The sequence below is a fragment of the Staurois parvus genome, unplaced genomic scaffold (assembly GCF_062004578.1).
Source record: "Staurois parvus isolate SC_StPar_1 unplaced genomic scaffold, SC_StPar_1.0 ptg000294l, whole genome shotgun sequence".
NCBI lineage: Eukaryota > Metazoa > Chordata > Amphibia > Anura > Ranidae > Staurois > Staurois parvus.
In genome coordinates this window covers 6,853,233-6,870,484 of record NW_028318090.1, presented here as the reverse complement: position 1 = coordinate 6,870,484, position 17,252 = coordinate 6,853,233, and the positions used below count along the sequence as shown (strand labels likewise).

Genomic DNA, 17,252 nt, shown 5'->3' with positions numbered 1-17,252 from the left:
TGAAGGGCCAAGCCCACCCCTGAAAAACAACCCCTGACCATAATCCCCCCCAACCAAAATTTATACATGGCAGAATGCAGTCAGGCAACTGCCAAACTAAGACATGTCAATTGGATTGCCAGACAGAGAAGCATAATTCATCACTCCAGAGAACACGTCTCCACTGCTCTAGAGTCCAGTGACGGCGTGCTTTACACCACTGCATCTGACGCTTTGCATTTCACTTGGTGATGTAAGGCTTGGATGCAGCTGCTCGGCCATGGAAACCCATTCAATTCGCTAATCTGAAGGCCTCATAAAGTTTGGAGGTCTTTAGCTATTTTCTCTGCAGAGAGTTGGTGACTTCTGCGCACTGTGCGCTTCAACATGCGCTGACCCCGCTCTGTCATTTTACGTGGCCTACCACTTGATGGCTGAGTTGCTGTTGTTCCCGGTTGCTTCCACTTTGTTATAATACCACTAACAGTTGACCGTGGAATATTTAGTATCAAGGAAATTTCATAGATGGATTTATTGCACAGGTGGCAACCTATCACAGGACCACGCTTGAATTCACTGAGCTCCTGAGAGCGACCCATTCTTTCACAAATGTTTGTAGAAGCAGTCTGCATGCCTAGGTGCTTGATTTTATACACCTGTGGCCATGGAGGTGATTGGAACACCTGAATCCAATGATTTGGAGGGGTGTCCCAATACTTTTGGTAATATAGTGTATGACACTTCTCATGAAAGTTCCAAGAATGTGAAAAAAACATTGTAAGTACATTGTATTAATATTGTTGCAAAGTAATTCAATAGGTCTAGTGTTTGTTTATTATTTTTGTGAATAGCCAGTCATTGCCACCTAAAAAAAATTGTCTTCTGGAGCAAATCTCTTTGAGGGCCATTTCACACCACAAAAATGGGCTCCGGATGCATTCCGTATACGTTTTTGCTTACAGTTCACACCACACTCTGTTCCGGTGCAGTTTGATATGTTCCAGTACAGTTCTGTGCAGAAAAAATGCAGCATGTTCTACTTTTTTCTGCACCGGAAACTGACTGGAACTGACTGCACTAGTGTGAACTAGGGCCATTGGAATACATGGAAAACACTGTACATGCATTTTTGATGCAGAAAATAATGCACTGGACTGCCTTAGAGCACATGTTTGGTGTGGATTGAACGTCAGGTTCCACAGCTAATTGAGACAGTAGTTGTTCATAGGTTCACGTTAGGTTCAGGACAGGATTAGCTCAGGATCTTATCTTGTTCACTCATATGCGGTTTAGAAACGGTTCCAATAGAAGTCAATAGCCTGTAATCCGCACCTGAACTGGACTGCACTGCTCAGAAATCATACATGACTCTTTTTAAAACAGCACTGAATATGCACTGCCAATGCACTGAACATATATGGACAGGCACCATAGGAAGCAATGTTTTTTCACGTCATGTGGTTTGGATGTGGTTCAAACCGCATGCAATCCGCATATATGTGAATGGGAACTTAGGTATGTACAGTTGCAAGAAAAAGTATGTGAACCCCTTGGGATTACGTGGAGTTTTGCATGAATTGGGCATAAAATGTGCTCTGAACGTCATCTAAGTCACAACAATAGAAGAACACAGTCTGCTGAACATAATACTACACAAACATTAGATGTTGCCATGGTTTAATTGCACATAACATGTAAACATTCACAGTGCAGGGAGGAAAAAGTATGTGAACCTTTGGACTTAATAACTGGTTGACCCTCCTTTGGCAGCAATAACCTCAACCAAACGTTTCCTGTAGTTGCAGATCAGACCTGCACAACGATCTGGAGTCATTTTGGACCACTCCTCTTCACAAAACTGTTTCAGTGTAGCAATATTCTTGGGATGTCTGGTGTGAATCGCTCTTAAGGTCATGCCACAGCATTTCAATCGGGTTGAGGTCAGAACTCTGACTGGGCCACTCCAGAAGGCGTATTCTGTGCTGTTGCAGCCATTGTTTTGTTGAATTACTTGTATGCTTTGGGTCATTGTCCTGTTGCATCACCCATCCTCTGCGGAGCTTCAGTTGGCGGACAGATGGTCGTACGTTTTCCTGCAAAATGTCTTCATAAACTCTGGAATTCATTTTCCCATCAATGACAACAATCCGTCCAGGCCCTGAGGCAGCAAAGCAGCCCCAAACCATGATGCTCCCTCCGCCATGTTTCACAGTGGGGATGAGGTTTTGATGTTGGTGTGCTGTGCCTTTTTTTCTCCACACATAGTGTTGTGTGTTCTTCCCAAACAACTCAATCTTGGTGTCATCTGTCCACAGTATATTTTGCCAGTAGTGCTGTGGAACATCCAGGTGCTCTTTTGCAAACTTCAAACGTGCTGCAATATTCTTTTTGGACAGCAATGGCTTCCTCCGTGGTGTCCTCCCATGTACTCCATTCTTGTTTAATGTTTTCCTTATTGTAGATGTGTCAACAAAAATGTTAGCATGTGCCAGAGATTTCTGTAGGTCTTTAGCTGACACTCTGGGATTCTTCTTTACCTCATGCAGCATTCTGCGCTGTGCTCTTGCAGTCATTTTTACAGGACGACCACGTCTAGGGAGAGTAGCAACAGTGCTAAACTTTCTCCATTTGTAGACAGTCTGTCTTACCGTGGACACATGAACATCAAGGCTTTTGGAGATACTTTTGTAACCCTTTCCAGCTTCATGCAAGTCAACAATTCTTGATCGTAGGTTTTCTGAGAGCTCTTTTCTGCGAGGCATGGTTCACATCAGACAGTGCTTCTTGAAACCAGTAAACCCAAAACAGGTGTCAGCAACACATCCAATATCATCACACTGATTGGAGTCAAGGTTGGCTCACTCCTGGCTCCAATTAGCTCTGGGAGAAGTCATTAAGCTAGGGCCTCACATACTTTTTCCTCCCTGCACTGTGAATGTTTACATGTTATGTGCAATTAAACCATGGCAACATCTAATGTTTGTGTAGTATTATGTTCAGCAGACTGTGTTCTTCTATTGTTGTGACTTAGATGATGTTCAGAGCACATTTTATGCCCAATTCATGCAAAACTCCACGTAATCCCAAGGGGTTCACATAATTTTTCTTGCAACTGTATTTCTTATTACTGTATGTTTATTTTTGTTCCTTGCATATATGGCAAAAGAATACTGCTAATAATTAATGTAGTAGAGCAGGGGTCTCCAAGCTTTCTATACAAAAGGCCAGTCCATGCTTTCCTTCAGAACTTAGGGAGGGGCAGACTGTGTCCAGGGGGAGCAGAACATGTCCTGATGTTCAGTGGGAGTGAACAATGCCCAGTCTTTGCTGTCATTGGAAGGAAAAGTGCCCCATTATTGGTGTCAGTAGGAGGAAAAATCCCCCATTGTTTGTGTCAGTGGGAGGAATGGTGCCCCATTGTTGGTGTCAGTAGGAGGAAAAGTCCCCTTTTGTTAGTGTCAGAGGGAGGAATGGTGCCCCATTGTTGGTGTCAGTAGGAGGAAAAGTCCCCCATTGTTGGTGTCAGAGGGAGGAATGGTGCCCCATTGTTGGTGTCAGTAGGAGCAAAAGTCCCCCATTGTTAGTGTCAGAGGGAGGAATGGTGCCTCATTGTTGGTGTCAGTAGGAGGAAAAGTCCCCTATTGTTGGTGTCAGAGGGAGGAATGGTGCTCCATTGTTGGTGTCAGTAGGAGGAAAAGTCCCCCATTGTTGGCTTCAGAGGGAGGAATGGTGCTCCCTTGTTGGTGTCAGTGGAAACAATTGTGCCCCATTTTTACTGTCAGCAACAATAATTGTGTCTCATTGTTGGTGTCAATGGATGGAATAAGGCTCCAAGGGCCATTTAAAGTCAAGTGAATAAATACTGTGGAAGTGAATAAATACTGTGGAAGGCCAGTCTTAAAGCCCTGTAAAAGTATAGACAGTAGTCAGGTTGCTGGAGATATTTTGATTGATATTTGTAATGTTATCTGTCAGGTTCCACAATTCTCAAACTGGGGTAAGCTAACTTTGGCCCTCTAGCTGTTATGGAACTACAAGTCCCACGGGGCATTGCAAGACTCTGAGAACCACAAACATGACTCCAGAGGCAGAGGTGTGACAGGACTTGTACTTCAGCAATAACTTGATGGCTGGAGTTTGCCTACTTCATGTACAGTATAGTGGAGGGGACTGTGAGATTTGCCATCAGTTTAATGCCTTAGATCCTTGTATGTAAATCCACAAGAAATAAATGACCAGTATAAGTGACTAAGGCCCAGAGTGTGTGGGGCTGAAACACGTCAATCATTTTATTGGATGGATTTTTTTAATGTCTCGATAGATCACGAATAAAGAATTATAATTTTATTTCATACCGTGCTGGTGCTGGACCAGGGTCGGACTGACCATTTGGAAACTCAGGCACTGCCCGAGGGCCCGGGGTCAGTAGGGGGCCCCATGAGATGCCCCTGGTACCTTTTTCATAGGCTTTTTTGAGTTTGGGCAAGGACACAGGGGCCCCATGATCCCCTATTGCCCGGGGGCCCCATGAGTTGTCAGTCCGCCCCTGTGCTGGACTTTTACTGCTATGGCTTTCTACGATATGTACAACGTCGTCCTGGCATAGACTGCTTATTTGCCTCTTCATCCCATAGTTAATACAGTCTAGGGTTTGTAGTACAATACTTTTTCTATTTGGACTTTATAGATGACCAATGCATTTCCATTTGAGAGCTACTAAGCACCTTTCTGCTTATGTGTATTGGAAAAGTCTCCCAGGGGTAGGCCTAGGAGGTAAGTGTTGGGGGAAAAGGAAATCCGGGAAATGCAGTGGATCATGGCATGAGCAGTTTCCCATCATGACTTCATGAAGTCTAAGTTTAGGCAAATTTATTTTAAAAACATCAGCACAAGGGATGGTACTTGTGTTTAATCTTAAGAGTCCCTTGTGCTGGTGCCAGCTGTTACAGTTGAAATCTGTCCTCTGCCCCTCCACCCCATACATCACAGCCATAATCTTCCACTGCTGCGCAGATTAGTAGAACTGACTGTGGGTAGATGTTATGTAGAAATCTGGAGGGTTTTGTCTTTATATAATGCACAGATCAAACTCTACTCCCATATAGCTGATGGGTAGATATGTAGAACTTCTGGGGTGTTAACAGCACTTGTCTGTGGCTGTATGTAGATGTTATGTAGCAGTTCTGGGGTATACTCAACATCAGTCTGTGGCTGTGTGTACATGTTATGTAGAAGATCTGGGGTATACTCAACATCAGTCTGTGGCTGTGTGCACGTTATGTAGAAGATCTGGAGTATCCTCAACATCAGTCTGTGGCTGTGTGTACATGTTATGTAGAAGATCTGGGGTATACTCAACATCAGTGTGTGGCTCTGTGTACATGTTATGTAGCAGATCTGGGGTATACTCAACATCAGTGTGTGGCTGTGTGTACATGTTATGTAGCAGATCTGGGGTATACTCAACATCAGTCTGTGGCTGTGTGTACGTTATGTAGAAGATCTGGGGTATCCTCAACATCATTCTGTGGCTGTGTGTACATGTTATGTAGAAGATCTGGGGTATACTCAACATCAGTCTGTGGCTGTGTGCAGGTTATGTAAATCTGGGGTATTCTCAACATCAGTCTATGGCTGTGTGTACATGTTATGTAGCAGATCTGGGGTATACTCAACATCAGTCTGTGGCTGTGTGTACATGTTATGTAGCAGATCTGGGGTATACTCAACATCAGTCTGTGGCTGTGTGTACATGTTATGTAGATCTGGGGTATTCTCAACATCAGTCTGTGGCTGTGTACATGTTATGTAGAAGATCTGGGGTATACTCAACATCAGTCTGTGGCTGTGTACATGTTATGTAGAAGATCTGGGGTATACTCAACATCAGTGTGTGGCTCTGTGTACATGTTATGTAGCAGATCTGGGGTATACTCAACATCAGTGTGTGGCTGTGTGTACATGTTATGTAGCAGATCTGGGGTATACTCAACATCAGTCTGTGGCTGTGTGTACGTTATGTAGAAGATCTGGGGTATCCTCAACATCATTCTGTGGCTGTGTGTACATGTTATGTAGAAGATCTGGGGTATACTCAACATCAGTCTGTGGCTGTGTGCAGGTTATGTAAATCTGGGGTATTCTCAACATCAGTCTATGGCTGTGTGTACATGTTATGTAGCAGATCTGGGGTATACTCAACATCAGTCTGTGGCTGTGTGTACATGTTATGTAGCAGATCTGGGGTATACTCAACATCAGTCTGTGGCTGTGTGTACATGTTATGTAGATCTGGGGTATACTCAACATCAGTCTGTGGCTGTGTACATGTTATGTAGAAGATCTGGGGTATACTCAACATCAGTCTGTGGCTGTTGGGTAAATGTTATGTAGCAGTTCTAAGTCTGTGGCTTTTGGGTAGATGTTATGTAGAAGTTTTGGGGCATCGTCAGCATCTGTCTGTGGCTGTCAGGTAGATGTTAGGAAGAAATTCTGGGGTATCGACAACATCTGTCTGTAGGGGAAGATTTGTTGTGAGGTGTACAGGAGGTTTTGTGGTGGGGTGTGGAGAAGGTCTTGTTGTGGGGTGTAGAGAAGGTCTTGTTATGGGGTGCAGGGGAGTTCTTGTTGTGAGGTGTAGAGGAGGTCTTGTTATCGAGGTGCGCTATTGTTGCGGGGTGTGGAGGGGGACTTGTAGCGTGTAAAGGAAGACTAGTAGTGGAGTGTAGAGGAGGGCTTCTTGTGGGGTTTAGAAGAGGTCTTGTTGTAGGGTACAGAGGAGGTTTTGTTGTAGGGTGCAGAAGAGATCTTGTGGGGTGTGGAGGAGGACTTGTTGTGGGGTGCAATAGAGGACTTATGGTGGGGTGTAGAGGAAGCCTTGTTATGGGGTGCTCTCCTGTGGGGTGCAAGGGAGTTCTTGTTGTGGGATGTACAGGAGGTCTTGCAATGGGGTGTTCTCTAGTTGTGGGGGGACTTGTTGTGGGGTGTAGAGAAGGACTAGTGGTGTGTAGAGGAGGTCTTGTGGTGTGCTATCTTGGTCTTGTTGTGGAGTGCACAGGAGGACTGGTTGTTGGGTGTAAAGTCTTGTTGAGGGGTGTTCTCTTGTTGTAGGGTGCACAAGAGGACTGATTGTGGGGTGTAGAGGTCTTGTTGTGGGGTGCACAGGAGGATTAGTTGTGGGGTGTAGAGGAGGTCTTTTTGAGTGTTCTCTTCTAGTGTCTAGAGGAGGACAGGTTGCGGGGTGTAGAGGAGGTCTGGTGGAGGGGTGCTGTCTTGTGGAGTGTAGAGGAAGTCTTATTGTGGGATGTAGAGGAGGCCTTTTTGAGGGGTGATCTCTTGTTGTGGGCTGCAGAGGAGGTCTGGATGTGGGGTGTAGAGGTTTTGTGGGGCACTCTCTTGTTGTGAGGTGTAGAGCAATGGTTGTGTTATGTAGAGGAGGTATTGTAGTGGGGTTTAGAGCAGGACTGGTTGTGGGTTGTAGAGGTCTTGTTGTGGGGTGTGGAAGACTGTGGGGTGTAGAGTAGGTCTTGCTGTGGGGTGCACAAGAGAACTGGTTGTGGGGTGCTTTCTTGTTGTAGGGTGCACAGGATGATTGGTTGTAGTGTATAGTTGAGGTCTAGTTGAGGGGTGCTCTGTTGTGGGGTGCACAGGATGTTGCAGGGTGTTCTCATGTTGTGGGGTGTAGAGGGTCATGTTGCGGGGTGCTCTGTTGTTGGGTGTAGAGGAGGTCTTGTTGAGGGGTGTTCTCATGTTATGGGGTGTAGAGGAGGTGCTCTGTTGTTGTGGGGTGAGGACTGTGGGGCCCCCATCACTCAGGGTAGGAGGGGCCCGCTAACAGCTCTCACACACACATATACACAGATAACATCCAAGGACACAGCGGAGTGTCTCCGGGATCTCCGGAGAGGAGAAGGGGCGGGGTTGGGGACATGTCACGTGTGACTCTGTTCTCAGCCTCTTCCGGGGCGCTGAGTGTCCTGAGCGGTCGCCGGTGTTCTCAGTCCCCCTGCCTGCAGTGGCCAATCGGGAGGTGTCAGGCGCTGCGGAGTCCCACCGCCGGCGGCATATAGAGGTGAGAGGCCCGGCTTGCTGCGCAGTGTGTACGGGGGGGAGAGGCTAGCATGCTGCACAATGCACCGGCTGCATAGGGTACCATATGTGCAGACATCGCGGGGACAAGCTGCAAGTGCTGTAGGGGGCTGTGTCTCGTGGTGCTAAACAATGCCCTGGGACTGGGGGAGGGGATGACCCTCTGTATAGGAGACTACAGAATGGGGACAATAATGGCCTTCCTAGGACCAGCACGGTGACCCCCTCCCCCCCAGCTTCATGCAGCACAGCACAGCACAGTGCTGGGCTGGTGCAGAACTTGCATTGTGTGTATTCCATTGTCTGTGTGTGTATAGAGGGGTGCAATCATTGTACAGGCCCGATCATCAGGGTGACTGCTCATAGACTGTGCCCTGATCACTGGTAATGACCTCTGAATGGTGGGTGATGGGCAACCATCAGAACAGTGATCAGTACATTGTCAGGAGGCTGCGTGCAATATTCTGGATTTATACAACTTCCCCCGGGAGAGCAATCACGTGATGGCAGCACACTGTCCGAATGGACATATAATAGTCACACCTGGGGTATTAATAGTCTGGGATCTGTCTGACTTCATTATTAATACTGATCTGTGATTGGTCTGATGACCCTCATTATTAACACTGATCTGTGATTGGCCTGATGACCTTTATTATTAATATTGGTCTGTGATTGGTCTGATGACCCTCATTATTAATACTGATCTGTGATTGGTCTGATGACCCTTATTGCAGTGCATGGTCAAAAAGTTACATTGACTATATTATTATGAATCGATCAGAGTGTGCCGACTCTTAGACTGGCCATACATTATACAATTTTCTGCCCAATTTCCTTTAGATTTACCTTCAACTATGTAGTGCAAGGTCTTGCTTAATTGGATACAGTTGAAAGTGTGGTTTAGATTTGACCTCATTATGTTTTTTTGGTAAATTTAAAGCAATTTTCTAAAGAAAATTGTATAATGTATGGCCAGCCCTAAGTTCATAGACGGTACAGGGGGCTGCGGGATCCCTGGGTGGTGCAGCCCTGCTTGGATGAATGATGATGTGTGCCGATCCTGTTGTTAGTACCCTGCCAGGCTTGTAGCACTGTGCTGGTAGATGTACTGATCGGGGCAGTGCCGTGTATTGCTGCCCATAGACTACAGAGGGTTTGTACGATATACACCCCCATGCATGGTACAGACACGTGCGCTGGGATATTAATAATGTGATGATTCCTATTGGTGCTGCAGATGAATTGCACGGGAGGGGCCCCTCTGACCCCAGCATTGGGTGGTATGCTTTGCACGGTGCTGCTGGAGGATCAGACCGGTCACCTCACACCGAGACATGAGGATTTTCCAGAAGTCAGCCCCCGTGCTGCTGTCAGGGAGTCGCATGGTGTCCCAGCACTGGATCTGTCATAGCTCAGCAGCTGATCGGTGCCCAGAGGTGGAGCTGTGACGGTAGGAGTTCCGATTTTCCATTGTGATGTGTCCATGTATGTGCACTGCACACAGATAGGCCTGCTGTACGTGTGCTGCTCTCTATCTGTAGCGCAGCCCATGGCTCTATTTGGAAGTCTCTGCAGCTGCTCGCTCTCCCGCACTGGGGTGAATGGAAACTCTGCCGGCTGATTGGCATGATCGGCCGACCAATCGCAGCCTTGCCGCGTTGACTGTTTTAAAAATAGAATCGCTCGCCGCCCCGCCTCTTCACCAATGAGATGCTTCCTAAGGGGCAAGCGTGGGCGGGGCTGGCGGCCTGACGTAGAGCTGGGACGCAGCGTAGTTGGAGAGGCTCCGGCTAGGTGACTCTCGGTTTGCCCTTGAAGGTGGTAACGTCACGCTTGTTGCTAGGAGACGAGTTGGCGGCCTAGGAAGCGCCTTGGTTGTCAACCTCTAATGCCCGTCCCTAGGTCAAGCAGGAGCGTGTGGCCGGGTGTTGGACAGAAGGGAGGCGAGCCCCGTCATGTAGAGATGGGGGAGTGTGTTTAGCCATCTTTTGTTTTCTTACCGTGCAGTACAATGGATGTGTTCCATGGCAGTGCCTTGTATACATTATTATTATAGAGGATTTATATAGCGCCAACAGTTTGCTCAGCGCTTTACAATATAAAGGGAGACAATACAGTTCAATACAAGAGGGTTAGGAGCGCCTGATCCTGGGAGCTTACAATCTAAGTGAATACAAATGCCAACGCTCACTACAGGTTACAGTCTCCTTTAGGCCCCACACACACCTCTGCGTTGCTTTTTCACGCACCACGCATTGGACGGCCCATTCATTTCAGTAAACTGCCCTATGCTCAATGAACACGCAAAATAATCCCCCTCACCTATTTCTGGACATAGAGCATTGCCCGTGATTTACGCACCTTTGTCGGACGCGTTTTGGTTACTGCTAACAATGGCACAGCAAACGCGACAGTTTATTTGTATGTTCCATGAACGTGCCGATGTGAATGGAGCCTTAGTCCTGCTTCACACTGAATGCAACTTTGAAATCATTATACTTCACTTGAAAGCTGCAGATCCGTGAGATTTGTACCTCCGATTTCACTGCGGCTTGCAACTTCATTTAAGAGATGTCAGTGCAGGTCACAATGTAATTAAAAAAATAGTGCAGGAACTATTTTTGAAATCGCACTACTTCAGATCGCACTGATTAGGACCGTGCCATGGGGTTTCAGGTGGGATTTATAAATCATGTCACCAGGGCTTAGGCCTCATGTACACTGCTGGCTGTAGATGTGAGTTTAGGAGCTTTTGGCCTTTTTTTTTTTTTTTTTTTTTTTGCCAAAGCCCCAAAACTCAACTCCATAAAAGCCTATGTGTCCATGTACACAGTGGGGTTGATTTACTAAAACTGGAGCGTGCAAAATCTGGTGCAGCTCTGCATAGAAACAATCAGGTTTTATTATCAATGCTTAAAGAGGAGCTCCTCCCCAAAGGGGGAGGTTCTGCTTTAAGTAGGGTTCCTCCACTCCTTGCACGGAATTGGCACCTTTTGGGGGGCAGGTAACCAGTTTTGACACCCTCTCCCACTTCTGCTGTGATTGCCTAGGTCAGGGGTGTCAAACTGGCGGCCCTCTAGCTGTTGCAAAACTACAAGTCCCATCATGCCTCTACCTTTGGGAGTCATGCTTGTAACTGTCAATCTTGCAATGCCTCATGGGACTTGTAGTTTGGCAACAGCTGGAGGGCCACCAGTTTGATATCTGTGGCCTAGGTGATCAAAAGCAGAAGTTGTCTTTCAACTTCTCGCCCCCTCCCCTCTCTATAGTCTTTTGGAACACGTGACTGGTCCCAGAAGACTATGTTAGCATTCACAATGCTCAGCGTGGCTTGGGCATGTACAGTGGGCACCCGCCTGTGAAGCTGCAAGCTGTCACAACCAGGTGCCCACACTTAGGATGTCGGTGAGCAAGGATGGCCAGGGAAACCAGCTGCGGTGAGTACACTGCTGGATCGTGGGACAGGTAAGTGGCTTTTTTTTCTTTTTTTTTTTGAGTGGAGCTCCACTTTAATTGGAAAAGCTGAAGTTCTAAGCTGATTGGTTATTATGCACAGCTGCACCAGGTTCTGAGTGCTCCAGTTTTAGCAAATCAATCTCCTAAGCTTTTATCAGAGTTTAGCATCAACAGAATTGAGGGGCAGTTAAACGTCTCTCTCCTGAACACAGAAGAATTCCATTCAGGAGAGGAACATTTTGGGCAAAAATGCAAAACGTGTTAAGGTGCCTAAGTGCTAGTTAAAGTGCTAGTTACTTTACCTAGCACTTTGAAATGCCATTGAAATGAATAAACGCCCAAGCGCTAAAGGTGACTAAATTACAGTACCGTGTTAGCACGCATTTTTCCTTCGGTTTGTCTTTTTCAGTGGCCTGGAGAGCTTGGCGTCCAAGGGAGCTTAGAGTACATGTAGCCTGAGGGCTTGTATACACCACCAATTGTGTTATACTGTGGCTGCTAGTGCGCGCGTTCATAGCTTCTATTATGGTGGAAATGACGTATCACACTGTTTACTTTTTCCACTACATTAACCACTTCCTGACCGCCCTATAGTAGAAATACTGCTATAGGGCGGTACGGGTGTGCAAAATCACGTGTGTATATATATATATATATATATATATATATATACAGCCGCAACTGTCAATCACCGGGTCCCGGCCAGTGATTTCTCGCCAGCGCCTGGTGATTTCCGAGCATCTCCGAAGGGGAGGAGAACTGTTTGTAAACAAAACAGTTCTCCTCCCTGTCAGCTCGTGCACACTGCTTTGGATGGCTGTGCACAGCCATCCAAAGCAGTGTGTCTACAGTGAATGTCATCGATCACCTGCAGTACAACCAGCCTTTCCGGTTATTTTTTGCTCAATCACTGCCCATTGCTATATCCTTCAGCGATCATGGTATTCTGATGGAGGGAAAGCTCAGAATACAATAGCTCTGCGGGTTGGAATGTGTTGCTGGGGGAACTGAGCATTCTTCTGTCCTTCAATCCATGGTTGAAGGAATAAAAAAAATAAATTTTGGGCTGACTCTCCGTTCCTTACTGGTATTACCACCAAATAGAATGTGACCTGGTTCACCCAGTGATGTGCCTCCATCCATACAACCAATCTAGGGCTCCATGTACACGAGCCTACCTTGCCTGCCGGCCGCGGTGAAACGGCAAACTTTCCTATCCTGAACGCAATCCTTCCACTTTCAGGAGAGGAAGGTTTAACCTCACCTAAACGCCGCAGCTCCTAAACTAAAAGTAGTTTTTTAAAAAATGTCCACACCCCTGAAACTTGGTCGTGTGTGTTGTGCCTCAGCCCTGGATTCACACTGATGCGCTGCGGAATTCACAGCGTGTTCAGTGCGAATTCTACACCGCATCAGAATCTCACCCCGTTCATGCGAACCGCTGCGGGTGTGTATGTTAAGTTAACAACACCCCTAAAGTGGTCCACAAAACAGAGTGCAATGTGCAGAATCGGATCGCATAGATATAAATACCTATGCGATCCGATTCTAGTGCAGACCCAAAAAAGGGCCCTGCACGTTTTTGGTGCGGTGCGAATAGAGCCATACAAAATGTATGGCTCCGATCACACCACACACAAATCGCATGTGATTTGCACAGGAATGCGGTGCGGTTCCTGTGCGAATCACATGCGATATACCGCATATATGTGAACCCGGGCTCAGTTAAATCCCAGGAAAAATACTGTAGATTGGTAGTATGGTATTACCACCATGTTCCAGTCTGTTACATCGGTACATGCTGAGTGCTTCTCTGCTGTAAAATACTGAATGACTTCTTAATAAGTCTTTGTAGAGTCTATTAACACTTTTCTTATCTCACTGCCTTGGATCAGATCACTTTCTCTTTCTTTCATGATTGCATGGAGTTATGAATTGGTTTACCCTGTACATTGACTTTACATTATCTGTAGCTTCATTGCCCTTATCAGGGCTGGGTCAGCATTCACACAGGATAAGACTGACCTGTCCTTTGACTCCAGGCATTCCATGTTTGCTTTTTAAAGCCTCAATACACCCAGTAGTCAGTATGTCACTGGATAAGAACTTTGCTACAGTTCCACTTTCTGGACTGTGAAACTTCCTATTGCTTCCCGATAAATAATATACATTTACCATTATTTTGGTGGGGCTGAAAGCCTTGCTAGGATTCTTGATAATAGTGAATGTCAGGACCACGGACGGACTCCTTTTGGATGAGGTAGCTCTTTTAAGCTGAATAAATACATTTTATGGGTTTACAAAATGTTAGATCGCCTATGATGTGTGCAAAAAAGCTGCGATTTGATGTCTCCTACACAGACTTGTATTGTCTAATCATGTGTAAAGGGCCTGATTGGGAGAACCAAAGGAATGTACCGCTGGAGCTGCATGAATGTCTGGCAGATGCTGCCCACTCTAATCTGTATACGTAGATACTGCATGCACTGCAATCTAATTACCTTTAAAGGCTTCATGCAGATTGGGCGTTTTGCTCAGCTCCTCTGAGCGCCTTTACTCCTGAATGGGGAAATACTGTTTAAAATCGTGCCTATAGCTGTATTTTGCACACACATTTATGTGCCTCAAACATTTTGGTGTTCATTAATTCCATTGGCCAGAATATTTATATTTTTCTGCCCAGGAACTCCTCTCCTGATCATGCTGGTGCTGTTTTTGTTTTTTTTTTGCCTGTAAACACTCCTCTTCTAATATACAGTCAGGTCCATAAATATTGGGACATCGACACAATTCTAACATTTTTGGCTCTATACACCACCACAATTGATTTGAAATGAAACAAACAAGATGTGCTTTAACTGCAGACTGTCAGCTTTAATTTGAAGGTATTTACATCCAAATCAGGTGAACGGTGTAGGAATTACAACAGTTTGCATATGTGCCTCCCACTTGTTAAGGGACCAAACGTAATGGGACAATTGGCTTCTCAGCTGTTCCATGGCGCTCTCCCTCCCGTTCGCTCTCGCGCGCGCTCTCCCTCCCGTTCGCTCTCGCGCGCGCTCTCCCTCCCGTTCGCTCTCGCGCGCGCTCTCCCTCCCGTTCGCTCTCGCGCGCGCTCTCCCTCCCGTTCGCTCTCGCGCGCGCTCTCCCTCCCGTTCGCTCTCGCGCCCGCTCTCCCTCCCGTTCGCTCTCGCGCCCGCTCTCCCTCCCGTTCGCTCTCGCGCCCGCTCTCCCTCCCGTTCGCTCTCGCGCCCGCTCTCTCACCCGCGCTCTCTCTTGCTGACGCAGGCGCGCTCTCATTCGCGCACCCTCTCGCTTGCACATGCTCTCGCCTTCGCTCATGTGGGCACCCTCTTGCTCTCGCTCTCTCTCGCTCTGTTATTAGTTGAATTTAAATTTTATATTCACCTTCTGTGTTAAGGGATTATCAATCATTAGATGTGGTGGCTGCATTAGTTTTCTTTTTCATATTTTTCCCCCCCTCTGTTTTCACCTGGTGATCTGGCCAGTAACACAGTACTTGTATTAGAGTGCCCTAAGGGGCATATTTGGACAGCAGCATTTTCAGTCCTGAGGGAAGAGAGATTAGAGGGACCAAGCTAAACTCTAGTTCAAAATGTATAAGCATTTATTGCAAACAGTTTTTTCCTTTTTGGGGAAAGATCTTCCATAAATAAAAGCTGATCATTGTATGCACCCCTGTCAATGTTGAATGGATTATCTCATCCCTGTAACTGCAAGAGAGCTTGTTCTTTTTGAAAACAGTCTTGCTGGCTGGATCACCAGATGAAAATAGAAGAAAGCCTTAAAAAAGAAAACTAATGCAACCTCCACTACTAAGAATTGGTAAGCTGCAATATAACAAATGGTTGCTTTTGGGTTTTATACTGCTTTAAAGTGGAACTGACACATTTTGGCATTTTTTTGGGAAGGGGGAGCAGATAACTGGTTTTGACACGTTCCCGTTCCCACATGCGGTCAGATGCGTCGTGGCGATCTGAGCCGGAGATTCGGGCCCCCGCTCCTTCCCCCGCAGCCTTCTGAGAAACTTCACAGGTACCAGAAGACTGCGGGACCATTCACAAACTGCAGTGAGCTTTGCGCTTGCACAGTATGAATCAAGGCTTGGGTAGTACATTGTATGTTAATGCACTTTTCATAAGTTTCTTCCTTTTATTTGCACTTTGAAATTGTTTGAATTGCTATGCATTCCTGCTCCAAAGAAACATTTAGTAAGATAGGAAATATTTTCTAAAAAAAAATTTGTAGGTATGTTGTGTGAATGGGAACACAAAACAAACATAGCAAGGCTCTCAAATTGAACTGCAAATCTGGAATTAGGCCCCATGTACACGGGACATTTCTGACTGATGGAAACTGACTGCTGGAAAACGTAGGTTAAAAAATGTCTGTTTAGCCCCGTTTGTATAACATGTTTATGAGTGTTTGCGTTTAGAAGCGTTTTTTAAAGATAAGCACAGGAGAACCTCCCAAATGCCCAGAATGCTCTGAAAAGTGGTAAATTATTAACTATTTCAGACTGTTTCAGAGAAATACACACAGTAGAAGCAGAGACAGCAGTATGTGTTGAGATTAGCTTAGGTGTGAGTTGCTCATTAACATTTCTTTTGTTTCCAAGGGTGGGATAGGTGTCTGGTGGAGTGAGTCATTAAGGCCACCTGGCAGGGGGTCTTCATGATGAATTTGAGTTGTGAATGGTCATTACATATCTTTTGTTTCCAAGGGTGGGAGAGGTCTGAGGTGTGAATTGGTCATTAGAATGTGTGACAAGCTTGGTAGAAACATCCTGTGTTCAGTGTTTTGTCCATCTGAGTAGCTTGAAAACTCTTTGCATGGATTTTTCATGATGAAAAAAGGCTCTGGACAGCATTGGGAACCGGAAGAGTTAAAAAAAAATTTCAAACACAAACGCTTATAAATGCGATTTGCGTTTTCTGCGTTCAAAAAAAGACTGTAAACTCAAATGCCTGTAAACGACTGTAAACGAAGATGTGTACATGGACACATAGGAAAACATTAGGGAGAGTTCAGGGGCTGCTGAAAAAAATGCTGAACATCTCCTGAACGTGAGTTTATCAGCTGCAGTGTACATGAGCCCTTACACTTCAAATCTTAGCTTTGCATTAGGGCCCCTCTTTATACAGCAAGGGCTAAATACTTGCTTAGGGGTGCAGAAAAATGTGTTTCTGGCATTTTTCTATTCTCAGTGGAGGCTTTTTTTGTTTTTTTTAACTATTGAAGAACATTTGGTAAACTGCATAACTTTGCTGAGCTGACTGATGTCAAGGAGACTAGGCAGCAATCTTTAATTTGTACATTCATCACAGCTCCTGGCGTGAGCTAGGGCGGATGAATCTAGGTCACTTTTTGGGAACTTTGTTGGTAAAGCACAGTAATGAGTCATTTACATACACAGCCTTTCAAGGGGGAACTGTAGATTTTTTTTAATGTGTGTTTGTTTTAGTATAAACAGGAAAGAGATCACTGTTGGGGGTTATGCACAGGAGACAGTTTGATAGAATCCAATACAACAACTCAGTGTTTTTGGACACAAGGAGGGAACAGGTGCTGCGTACAACCCGCTGTCAGCCGCCTGTCTAAATTGGTGACAGGCTGAAATACATGGCTGGTTGCTGTTCTAAGCAGTACTCCCATTTATATCTGTATGTGTTCTTGGACATATGCCCCAAATGTGCAATTTATGT

The 17,252-nt window shown here is 45.9% G+C and overlaps 1 protein-coding gene across 2 annotated transcripts in view; it reads left to right on the top strand.

Moving 5' to 3' along the window:
- Nucleotides 1–7,895: 7,895 nt before the first annotated feature.
- Nucleotides 7,896–17,252, top strand: part of NNT (nicotinamide nucleotide transhydrogenase) — a 206,612-nt gene continuing 197,255 nt past the window's right edge. Inside the window, exon 1 of one of the 2 annotated variants that reach the window (XM_089682705.1) lies at nt 7,896–8,050. The gene's annotated coding sequence lies outside the window, so the exon portion shown is untranslated. Of the gene's footprint in view, nt 8,051–9,398; nt 9,521–17,252 lie in introns of those variants that run through there. The other variant, XM_089682706.1, reaches the window with a different exon arrangement.